Here is a 12,351-nt window from a genome sequence, read left to right as displayed (position 1 = left end):
CTGATTTAAAACCCCTGGCCTTCTGCTCCTTTTGACCCCAGAGCATTTGCACAGATGTCTATAACACTAGGCAAACAGGTTTTCCCCATGACTTCCTGGGCCAGCTGCTGCCTACTCTGGCCCAGAAACCTTGAGCCCCAGCTCAGAAAGGGTTAGAAACATTCCCTTCTTAAGATTTTGGCTGATGGGCTCTCAGGAGAAATGGGAGCCACAGAAGAACAGCACTGTGCCTTCTGCGGGCACCTTATGACAAACCACACCGAGGGCAGCCAGCTGGTTGTGGCAAGGGGTAGGAGGCAGGGACAAGGCTTGCCTTCTTCTTGCCATCGCTGGTGTGGGGCTCTAACTGAACAGCACACTCCTGGCAATTAAGTTGGGGCAGCTAAATGAAATGTACCCCTCCATCTGGCTTCAGGACAGGCACTACGTACATATCAGGAGCTGCCCAGCTGTTCATAAGTCCATGAATGAATGGCCATGTAATGTGAACAGAATCTTATAGGATCCTGAAGCATCCCAAGTTGTTGCAGAGGCTTGCCCTGAAGATAAATGGGTAATGCTTCCAGGCTAGCCATGAAGTGACTTTCTTTTTGTTCTGTGGTGACTATAATCATGGGAGAGACCCCTTTTGCCTCTTTGCTCCCCAGAGTGAAATGAAAGAAAGAAATGAAAATGTTTACTTTAAAAGGATTCACTGACTACTGGTCAAAATTGGTATTCTGATCAAAGTCAACTGCAGATCTCTGATTTGCCTAAAATATTTAGAACCAAGAAAATGCAGACACAATTGGTGGACTAGGAAGGCCTCTTGATTTCATCTAGGATCTGATGTCTAGAAGCCTCTGACAGTGGAAACATTCGTCCCTGAAGAACTGCTGAGGGAGAGGAGACAGCGCTCCCGCTGTGTTGGCTGTCGCATACCTGGATGGGCCTGGCTGGCCTCCTGGGGGGGTGGTTCTGGGGAGCTGACAAGCTGATGGGGTTGCTGCTGGGTTCAGCCTTAACCTCCCGAGGTGATGGCTTAGAAGACAGTACAGTGGAATGACTTAAATGATGGATGGAATCTACAAAACCCATGAATGAAAGAAAATGTTTGGTGGTCGACAAAGAACTGGAATCTGGCCTTCTATTGAGCCAGGGGTACCAAGGCAGGGCCTGGCTTTCTGGGAAAGCACCAAGCACAAACACTGTGAGCCGTGTTCATTTCCTTGCTTGCAGATAGCTTCTTGAGGGAGGCAAGCCACCTTAGGGGTGGGAGTGGGGCCCAGACCTAGAAACTGTGAAAATGGCATTTCCAAAAGTACCAGGTGGGAACGACAGCATCCGTGACTGCTGACAGATACCCAGGGGACACTAGTTCAGGATACGCAGTGAGCAAGACCTCTGCAGGAGGGAGATTATGTCCCATTTGAAGAAGGAAGTAAGACAGACGGTCTGTGCTCATGAGACAATGGGGAAGAACCTGCCTGGATGTTCTCGCTTTTCCCACTGCACTTCCCCTTGGGTCTACCAGGTTGCAAGTGCAATGGAGACCCAGAAACACCCTGCAGAGTCAGGAGCAGAGCAAAGATCTGAGGCACTGGGGCCTGTACTTGGTGCTTGGTCCCAGGGCCATGTTCAGCCTGACACACACCAGCGAGGATCTATAAGGCCTGGCTAGAGAAACAGGAGGTTACCTGAGTGACCAGGCAGTGCCTTCTTCTGTTTGTACTATGTGTACTCACTGGCTACATCCATGTCAGAGCAGACTTCCAGCTCATCAGACAGGAAGGAGGAGCTGCTGGGAGAGTGCCGGGAGTCCGACAAGTCGTGGCTGCTGGAGGGCATGAGGGACCGGGCGTCCAGCTTGGCCTACTGGACCTCAATCACTTTCTCCTTCTCCTGCAGCTCTCTGTTGACCCTAGTGGGGTGTAAGGAGACAATAGGCGAAGCCAAGGGCACCAGCCCAACTTGTCCTGACCAAGGCACACGGGAAAAGCCACCTAAGTCAAGGGAACCTTTCCTGTGAAGAACCATCAAAATAACTTATCACTGGTTAGGGGCGGAGAGTAGGTGGGGTGCAGTGGGAGAAAGAGGAGCAATCACTATCCAGGGCACTGGCCACAGGAGACACCAGAAACTAGCAGAGACTCAGCCAGCCCTGTAAGGCACAGCTGCTCCAAGTGTGGCCCCAAGAACTGCTGGTTACCAGTCTCCAAGAAGGTAAGCGGTGACAAACACGCAGCAGTCTGGCATCGCCCTTGACAACCGAGAGCAAGATGCGTGGAATCATGTGGATGATTGAGCTACAGCCCAGGTATGTGTCTGGGATGGATTAGCAATGAAAACAAAACCAAAATGCTTTGCTCTTCACTGCAGGGATTTGAAGCAGCACCATGTGGCCTAAAGCAGGCTTCCAACAGAGAGATGCTTGGACTAGAGGCTACAGCTACGGATTTTGAGCCCATATTTTACTGTACATGGTAAGATTTTCTGCAGTGACTCATTGAAAACTGGTTCCTGAGAGACTGCAGCCTCCCAGGCATCTGCAATACCCAGGCCTTTCCCCTCTGAGGAACTACATTATGGTTCTTCAATTCTTTTTTTCCCCCAGGGAGAACTGGACTATTACTAAATGAGCCGACCAACTTAGGTTAAGTGAACATAGCTGCACAGCCTCATCTTTAAACATCTGGGAAGAAAGCAGAGGAGAGCCTTGGGGGTGCCAAGACCCCTGGAACCTGGTTAGTTTCCTGTTGGGTCAGGATGAGTCTAGGTTACTAAACCTGGAGAATAATTACACGATAGAAATCAACAGAATTATAGCAAAAGAGAGGCTAAAGTGTCTCATGAATATATAAAAATGTTATAATCAGCATTTCCCTGCCCTGATTTGTAAAGTTACAGTCACCCTGGACCCCTTTGGGCCTTGTTCCAGATTCCTTTACCAGATCCTATTTCAAGTTACCTGAGGGCCAGCAGTTCAAGTCCAACTTGATCTTTCTCACTTTTATGATCCTCAGAAAGCCAAACTCAGAAAGACATGGTAAGAAATTAAACAGATCCCACTTCCTACATCATGAATGCAAGAGCATTTGTGGGTGCAGAATGGTGATTCCTCTGTGTATGTCCAAGACATGTAGGAGAATTACTTGGGAAGGTTGCAGATTGTATCCTCAGAGGGTAGACCTGTGGGCTCTCTTGAACTCACCAGGCAGACCTCCCCTGACCTCGTGATCAGCCTCAGGACTTCCTCTACCCTAAATCAATGCAAAGAAGTTTGAAGCACACTTGTTCAGCTTCTCTCTGGAATATTCCACCTTCCAAGCCTGCCACAGACTCACTCCCAGATGCATGCTCTGTGTCCCATCATAGCATTCATGGAGAGCCCACTCTTGCTCTGAGAGATGACAAACCATCCTGTACCACCTCTGCACCTGCCACCAGTGTGTGGGATGGTTGGCTCCCAAGACTGATCCCACTATCTCTTGGTACTCTCAGGAAATGTCTTCTAAGTAAAGAACTCCAATAAAAAACCCGTATTCCATCCACTTCTTTATCCATTCATCTGTTGATGGACATCTAGGTTCTTTCCATAGTTTGGCTATTGTGGACATTGCTGCTATAAACATTCGGGTGCACGTGCCCCTTCAGATCACTACATTTGTATCTTTAGGGTAAATACCCAGTAGTGCAATTGCTGGGTCATAGAGCGTATCATGCTTAGTGAAATAAATCAAGCAGAGAAAGACAACTATCATATGATCTCCCTGATATGAGGAAGTGGTGATGCAACATGGGGGCTTAAGTGGGTAGGAGAAGAATCAATGAAACAAGATGGGATTGGGAGGTTGACAAACCATAAGTGACTCTTAATCTCACAAAACAAACTGAGGGTTGCTGGGGGGGGAGGGGTTTTGGGAGAAGCGGGGTGGGGTTATGGACATTGGGGAGGGTATGTGCTTTGGTGAGTGCTGTGAAGTGTGTAAACCTGGTAATTCACAGACCTGTACCACTGGGGATAAAAATATATGTTTATAAAAATAAAAAATTATTTAAAAAAAAAGCTTAAAACAACAACAACAACAACAAAAACCCGTATTCCTGGTCTATGTTTCTGTTTTTATGCCAGTACCATGCTGTCTTGGTGATCACAGCTTTGTAGTAAAGCTTGAAATCAGGTAATGTGATGCCCCCCATTTTATTTTTGTTTTTCAACATTTCCTTAGCGATTCAGGGTCTCTTCTGATTCCATACAAACAGACACATAGACCAGTGGAACAGAGTAGAGAGCCCAGATATGGACCCTCAACTCTATGGTCAAGTAATCTTCGACAAAACAGGAAAAAATATACAGTGGAAAAAAGACAGTCTCTTCAATAAATGGTGCTGGGAAAACTGGGCAGCTATATGTAGAAGAACGAAACTCGACCATTCTCTTACACCGTACACAAAGATAAACTCAAAATGGATAAAAGACCTCAATGTGAGACAGGAATACATCAGAATCCTAGAGGTAATCGCTTCGATATCAACCACAGCAACTTCTTTCAAGATATGTCTCCAAAGGCAAAGGAAACAAAAGCGAAGATAAACTTTTGGGACTTCATCAAAATCAAAAGCTTTTGCACAGCCAAGGAAACAGTCAAGAAAACAAAGAGGCAACCCACGGAATGGGAGAAGATATTTGCAAATGACAGTACAGACAAAAGGTTGATATCCAGGATCTATAATTAAGTCCTCAAACTCAACACACACAAAACAGACAATCATATCAAAAATGGGCAGAAGATACGAACAGACACTTCTCCAATGAGGACATACAAATGGCTATCAGACACATGAAAAAATGTTCATCATCACTAGCCATCAGGGAGATTCAAATTAAAACTGCATTGAGATATCACCTTACACCAGTTAGAATGGCCAAAATTAGCAAGACAGGAAACATGTGTTGGAGGGGATGTGGAGAAAGGGGAACCCTCTTCCATTGCTGGTGGGAATGCAAGTTGGTGCAGCCTCTTTGGAGAACAGTGTGGAGATTCCTCAAGAAATTAAAAATAGAACTTCCCTGTAATTGCACTCCTGGGTATTTATCCCAAAGATACAGATGTCGTGAAAAGAAGGGCCATCTGTACCCCAATGTTTATAGCAGCAATGGCCACGGTCGCCAAACTATGGAAAGAACCACGATGCCCTTCAGCGGAAGAATGGATAAGGAAGATGTGGTCCATATACACTATGGGGTATTATGCCTCCATCAGAAAGGACGAATACCCAACTTTTGTAGCAACATGGACGGGACTGGAAGAAATGATGCTGAGTGAAATAAGTCAAGCAGAGAGAGTCAGTTATCATATGGTTTCACTTATTTGTGGAGCATAACAAATAGCATGGAGGACATGGGGAGTTAGAGAGGAGAAGGGAGGTGGGGGAAATTGAAAGGGGAGGTGAACTATGAGAGACTATGGACTCTGAAAAACAATCTGAGGGGTTTGAAGGGGCGGGGGGTGGGAGGTCGGGGTACCAGGTGGTGGGTACTATAGAGGGCATGGATTGCATGGAGCACTGGGTGTGGTGCAAAAACAATGAATACTGTTATGCTGAAAATAAAAAATAAATTAAAAAAAAACCCCGTATTCCTAGCCCTTGCACTACAACATTCAGTGCCCAAGCCATGTCCAAAGGGCAGGGTGCTTTAACTATAATGGAATTATATGCACGAATGACACCATGTGATAAACAAAGAGACACTGAAAGGCTAAACCATTGCTCAAAGCAAATTAATGGCAGCATCCAGGCTACCACTGGGGTCTTGCAATTCTCAGGTCAGGCTCTTTTCACTATGATGACATCCTCTGATCTTTTCTGATCTTTTCTCCCTTTTCTCCCTTTCTGGATGGACACAGTCTGCTTCCCTAAAGGTGACTTGCCATGAGTGCATCAGTTTCTGCCATTGCAATCATGACCTCCAAATCCTGTGTTTCTCCTCAGTGTTCCCCACTGACCAATTCTGCTCCTGTAATGGCCCCAGGAAATGAAGTGGAAGCAGGACCTGGGTTAGAAACTGTGGTGGTGGTGTGGTGGCCACCTGGGCCTGGGGCTATGGGAGTGACTGAGTGTGTGCCAAAGCCCTGTGGCCAACTTACTGGTACTGAATTTGCTGGTAATCCTCTCTGTCAACTGACTTCCCTGGGCAAGTTGCTCGCAGAAGCTCTGTCCCAGGTAGTATTCAATGTCACTGCTCCTAAAAAGGTCCTCAAAAGTTTTTTACTGTATCTTTTGCTTGCTATGTGAGAAGGTAACAGATGCCTCTCCTTTCTTGTCTCTTCTGGCATAGGTATGACAGCTCTCAGGCCTGATCCTGAATCAGGGAATCATATTTCCTAATACAGAAGAGAAGAGGAAAAAGTAAGAATGAAAATGAGTGAATGTGAAATTACGGGCCTTCAGTAGAGATTTCCATGAGAGCATTTCAAAGGAGCTCCCCAGGCAAAATTCTGGCACAGAAGCCAAAGTATTTAAGAGTAAATCCTGTTCTGATACATGATGTCAGTTTAGAAATTTAGTGATTTTTACAATGTTTTGTGCAAGTTAGCCCTATGTCCAGGAAAATACTAGGTCCTATGGAGGTAAATATGGTGCCCAATTTTACATTCTTCAAGGGACTAGTAGAGTGTACATTCACAGCTGATACTCAAGAAACACTAAATGTATTTATTGAGTAGATATTCAATAGATACAATAAATAAAAATAAGTTCAGTGACTAGAATTACTTAATCCTGGGACACCTGGCTGTCTGGCTCAGTAAGAAGAGCTCACGACTCTTGATGATGGGGTCAGGAGTTCAAGCCCCACGTTGGGTTGAGACATTATGTAAAATAAATAAATACATAAACTTGTGGGGGGGGGGAAGGAATCACTTAATCCTAAGTCTAGATAAGACCTTTCATTTCTATTCTATTCTATTTGGAAGATCATCTCTATTATGGCAGACTGTTTTGCCAAGAGGGCCATTACATTCCTTTTCCACATGTTGTTTTGCCAATGTGCCTTTGCTCCTTCTCTCATTGGCAAGTAGAGGCTGTTCTCCACATCCTTAAATCTGGGAAAGCTCTGTGAGCACTGTGACTGAGGTAATAAGGGAAGCAACACTGTGCTAAGTCAAGGAGTAGCTCTGAACTGTCCTGGCAACTTCTATTTCTGCTCTGTTGGAAGCCAGCTGCCATACAGAAGTGGAATTACCTTGAGACCACTTGAGAGGCCCACCCCAAGAAGAAAGACCATGGAAGACAAGAAGCCAAAGGGGGACAGAGAGAAGGCAAGGAGCATCATATCACCAGACACGTGAAGCCATCAGATGGCTGCCCCAGGAGAGACCCCCCCAAGCAACAGCTACACTGCTGAGTCCTGTAAATCCACATGAATTATTGTTTGAGGCCACTAAGCTTTTGCATGTTCTGATACTCAGTGCAGATAACAAGGACAGATACCCAGTGTCTTCCAACACAAAGCATCAACAACAGTAACAGTTATGGTAAATTGTACTGAGAGCTTAATATATGTTAGGCAATTTTGATCACTTGTACTAATTCATTTAAACCCAGTAACCACCTGTTGAGATAGGTTCTCTTAGTCTCCTCATTTGATAGGTGAGGAAAGATCCCAGAAAGTCTAAATAAGTTGAACAGCTAGAAAGTGCCAGAGTTAGGCTTCAGACCCAGGCAATCTGACTCCAGTATTCCTACTACATGACATATCCAGTCACTTTACTAATAGATTCCTGAGAGGAAATCCCAGAGACCTGGTGTCTCCCAAGCAGGGCCTACTGACCTTTCTTTGGATCTAGGCCTAGCATTAAAGTAGGCACTCTTCTGATCACCCTATTGGATCTAGGCCTAGCATTAAAGTAGGCACTCTTCTGATCACCCTATTCTGATCACCCTATCTCTTCTACTGCCTGGGCTAGCCAACCTCCAACACAAACTTAGACATTTTTAATCTTATCACGTCCAAAGAGTGCCCCCCTTACCCAGGCCAGGAGGTTGATCTCAATTCCTCTGCCAGCTTCCCTTCCACTCCAGTTTTCAGGAGCTGGGCCTCTAGCTGGGACACTCTCTGGATCAGACTCTCCAGATCCTTTTTAGCCTGAATCCCTAGGGGATAGGAAGCCCTAGTGCCATCAGACAGCCATCCCTCATCCTTGTCAGTGACACTGTGAGGTGAAGATCCCTCGAGGGTGTCAACGGCCTTCAGCTTTCGCAGTGTCTCCAGACTAGATGAATAATCACTTATAACTGAGATTGACCAGATCTCACTCTTGAAGTTCTAGATGATCTTGTTGGCATTCCGCAGCTGGGCCTTCAGGTCTTCAATGTCCTTCTTCAGGAGAGAGCTATCTTCCGACTTTCCATATGCACGGAACTCCTCCTGCTTCCCTTAAGGGCTCTTCAAGAGCTTCTTTCCTGGGGCGCTAGCTGCTGAGGCACCACTCCATCAGGGCTGTTTCCCTGAGGCTATTGTGATCCTCACACTCTGAGAGAAGAAAAAGACATCTTTCTGAATAAAGATACACTGTGCTGCTGAGGCTTGGAGACAGCTCTGGTGCCGGGGATAGGAATCACTAGAGCAAAAGTTGAGGCAGTACTTTATTCAGCTCCATGCTTTACTAGCATTCAGACATGGTATTTCCACCCACTCAAAAGCCTGCAGGTCAGGAACCAGGTACAGTCACCTTCCACTGCCCTGAGTGTTTTTCCTTTTCTCAATTTCAGTTTGATGGGTGTCTCTACAGTCAATGTCCTTCTAGGATGGAAAAACAGATTTTTTAGCTTAGGGTTTACTTGTCTCCAAGCTCATCTGGTCTCTTCAGTAAAAAGTAAGCCTTAGATGATCATCAGTTGGACAGAACTTTTCTTCTTTTAATCAATATCAGTATGCTGGAAAGTAATTAGAGACATTCCCACTCACACTCAGCCTCGTGTTGGACCAGAGTTGTCTGCCAAACTTCCTGTGCCTCACTGGTCCTGGGTCCCCTTCCATCGACCATACCCCTCAGCCCTATTCCTCATTAGGTGTGGGACTGGCCAGTAGCTCCCAGATGGGAAGGCCAACTCCAGGAAGACCAGGTGAGCCCTGCCCTTGTGTTCCTACCGGGACTGGTACTCTCTTCCCGCTCAGCTTCATTTTCACTTCGGCCACAGGTCTCATAGCCCAGATCCTGGAGGTCTACCTGCACCTGCTTGCTGTCCTGCTTTACCAAGGATTTGCCTCCTTAGGAAGAGACACAGGGTGTCACAGGGGCTCTCAGAGTACCCTCTCCCATGTACCCTCTCAATCTCAGTGGCACATGCCCTAGCTCTCAAGGGGCAGGGAGTTTACAGCCAAAGTAGAATGGAACCTTCTTTGGACCCAAGTGGGAGAAGAAACAACGCACTCCAAGCAGGACTTCCTTCCACCAGGATGAGCCTGTGTGCCACTGGTGATGTCACCTACAACAACTGAGGCTTTGTGTGGACCAGATATCTTTATGTTGGGTATTATATATATTATCATCCCTAGAAGCCCTGAGAAACTAGCAAGTGCTTTATCCACAGAAGCTCATTAAATATGTGAATGGGGTTGAATTAATTTAGAGTCCTAAAACATTAAGATCCGTACAGCTCTATAACATAGCTACTAGCCCACAGTAAATATGATCCTCAATGGGGCTCACAGCCTTCCTGTTGAGATCAGGAACACAACAAGGATGCCCACTCTCACTACTCTTGTTCAATATAGTATTAGAAGTCCTAGCAACAGCAATCAGACAACAAAGAGAAATAAGAGGTATTCAAATTGGCAAGGAAGAAGTCAAAGTCTCTCTCTTCACAGATGACATGCTACTTTATATGGACAACCCTAAAGACTCCACCCCCAAACTACTAGAACTCATACAGCAATTCAGTAATGTGGCAGGATACAAAGTCAATGTACAGAAATCAGTGGCTTTCTTATACAATAACAATGAAAATACAGAAAGGGAAATTAGAGAATCGATTCCATTTGCTATAGCACCAAGAACCAGAAGATACCTGGGAATAAACCTAACCAAAGAGGTAAAGGATATGTATTCGAGGAACTACAGAACACTCATGAAAGAAATTGAAGACACAAAAAGATGGAAGACCATTCCATGCTCTTGGATCGGAAAAATAAACATTGTTAAAATGTCTATAATGCCTAGAGCAATCTGTACTTTTAATGCCATTCCAATCAAAATTCCACCAGCATTCTTCAAAGAGCTGGAGCAAATATTCCTAAAATTTGTATGGAATCAGAAGAGACCCTGAATCACTAAGGAAATGTTGAAAAACAAAAATAAAATTGGGGGCATCATGTTCCCTGATTTCAAGCTTTATTACAAAGCTGTGATCACCAAGACAGCATGGTCCTGGCATAAAAACAGACACATAGACCAGTGGAACAGAGTAGAGAGCCCAGATATGGACCCTCAACTTTATGGTCAATTAATCTTTGACAAAACAGGAAAAAATATACAGTGGAAAAAAAGTCTCTTCAATAAATGGTGCTGGGAAAACTGGACAGCTATATGTAGAAGAATGAAACTCGACCATTCTCTTATACCGTACACAAAGATAAACTCAAAATGGATAAAAGACCTCAATGTGAGATAGGAATCCATCAGAATCCTAGAGGAGAACATAGGCAGTAACCTTTCGATATCAACCACAGCAACTTCTTTCAAGATATGTCTCCAAAGGCAAAGGAAACAAAAGTGAAAATAAACTTTTGGGACTTCATCAAAATCAAAAGCTTCTGCACAGCCAAGGAAACAGTCAAAAAAACAAAGAGGCAACCCATGGAATGGGAGAAGATATATGCAAATGACAGTACAGACAAAAGGTTGATATCCAGGATCTATAATGAACTCCTCAAACTCAAAACTCACAAAACAGGCAATGATATCAAAAAATGGGCAGAAGATATGGACAGACACTTCTCCAATCAAGACATACAAATGGCTATCAGACACATGAAAAAATGTTCATCATCACTAGCCATCAGGGAGATTCAAATTAAAACCACATTGAGATACCACCTTACACCAGTTAGAATGGCCACAATTAACAAGACAGGAAACAACATGTGTTGGAGGGGATGTGGAGAAAGGGGAACCCTCTTCCACTGTTGGTGGGAATGCAAGTTGGTGCAGCCTCTTTGGAGAACAGTGTGGAGATTCCTCAAGAAATTAAAAATAGAACTTCCCTATGACCCTGCAATTGCACTACTGGGTATTTACCCCAAAGATACAGGTGTAGTGAAAAGAAGGGCCATCTGTACCCCTATGTTTATAGTAGCAATGGCCACGGTCGCCAAACTATGGAAAGAACCATGATGCCCTTCAATGGACAAATGGATAAGGAAGATGTGGTCCATATAAACTATGGAGTATTATGCCTCCATCAGAAAGGACGAATACCCAACTTTTGTAGCAACATGGACGGGACTGGAAGAGATGATGCTGAGTGAAATAAGTCAAGCAGAGAGAGTCAGTTATTATATGGTTTCACTTATTTGTGGAGCATAACAAATAGCATGGAGGACATGGGGAGTTAGAGAGGAGAAGGGAGTTGGGGGAAATTGGAAGAGGAGGTGAATCATGAGAGACTATGGACTCTGAAAAACAAACTGAGGGGTTTGAATTGGCGGGGGGTGGGAGGTTGGGGTACCAGGTGGTGGGTATTATAGAGGGCACGGATTGCATGGAGCACTGGGTGTGGTGAAAAAATAATGAATACTGTTATGCTAGAAATAAATAATTAAAAAATCTTTTAAACAGATTAAAAATTAACTTTTGAAATCCCCCCCAAAATAAAACATGTTTTAAAAATAAAAATAAATAAAAATTTAAAAAACATAGCTACTAGCCACACGTGACAACTTCATATTAAATTAATTAAAAGTAAGCAAAATTCTGAAGTTGAATTTGAGACATCTCATGTGCTCCATAAGCATTTCAATCACTGTAGGAAGTTCTAGTAGAAAGCATGGATTCTAAACCAATGGTGATGGTATATTTTTGAAGATTGTGATTTGGTGCCAAGAGGAGAGAAACTGTCAGTATAAGTTGAGAGATGTAAAGCAGTTTGCTGACTATAGCAGAAATCAGCAAACCTAGATGTTAGCCCATTTCTTCCCTATATGCTCACTGCAAGCTTCCTTTGTTTTTTATTCTTCTCTACCAGTTGGAAAACTGAAGTTAAATAACCATTTCTACAATTCTAGGACACTGGTGGTTGGGATTAAATTTGTTTTGAGGCTGTGGAAGAAAAGGGAAGTCTACAAAGCACATAGGCAGCTGTCTTAGT

The 12,351-nt window shown here is 44.4% G+C and overlaps 1 pseudogene across 1 annotated transcript in view; it reads right to left on the bottom strand.

The window, feature by feature from the left end:
- LOC309857475 (myomegalin-like) overlaps positions 1 to 12,351 on the bottom strand; it is a 58,657-nt pseudogene that overhangs the window by 19,890 nt on the left and 26,416 nt on the right. The window contains exons 6-11 of the transcript in view: positions 9,134 to 9,250; positions 8,013 to 8,515; positions 6,129 to 6,365; positions 2,948 to 3,011; positions 1,677 to 1,900; positions 922 to 1,064 (exon numbers count right to left, since the gene is read on the bottom strand). The product of the transcript in view is annotated as a myomegalin-like (transcript). The remainder of the gene's footprint in view (positions 1 to 921; positions 1,065 to 1,676; positions 1,901 to 2,947; positions 3,012 to 6,128; positions 6,366 to 8,012; positions 8,516 to 9,133; positions 9,251 to 12,351) is intronic.

This window comes from Mustela nivalis (assembly GCF_964662115.1).
Source record: "Mustela nivalis genome assembly, contig: HAP1_SCAFFOLD_755, whole genome shotgun sequence".
Lineage (NCBI taxonomy): Eukaryota > Metazoa > Chordata > Mammalia > Carnivora > Mustelidae > Mustela > Mustela nivalis.
The sequence above is the reverse complement of the archived record's forward strand: the minus strand, read 5'-3'. Positions and strand labels throughout refer to the sequence as shown.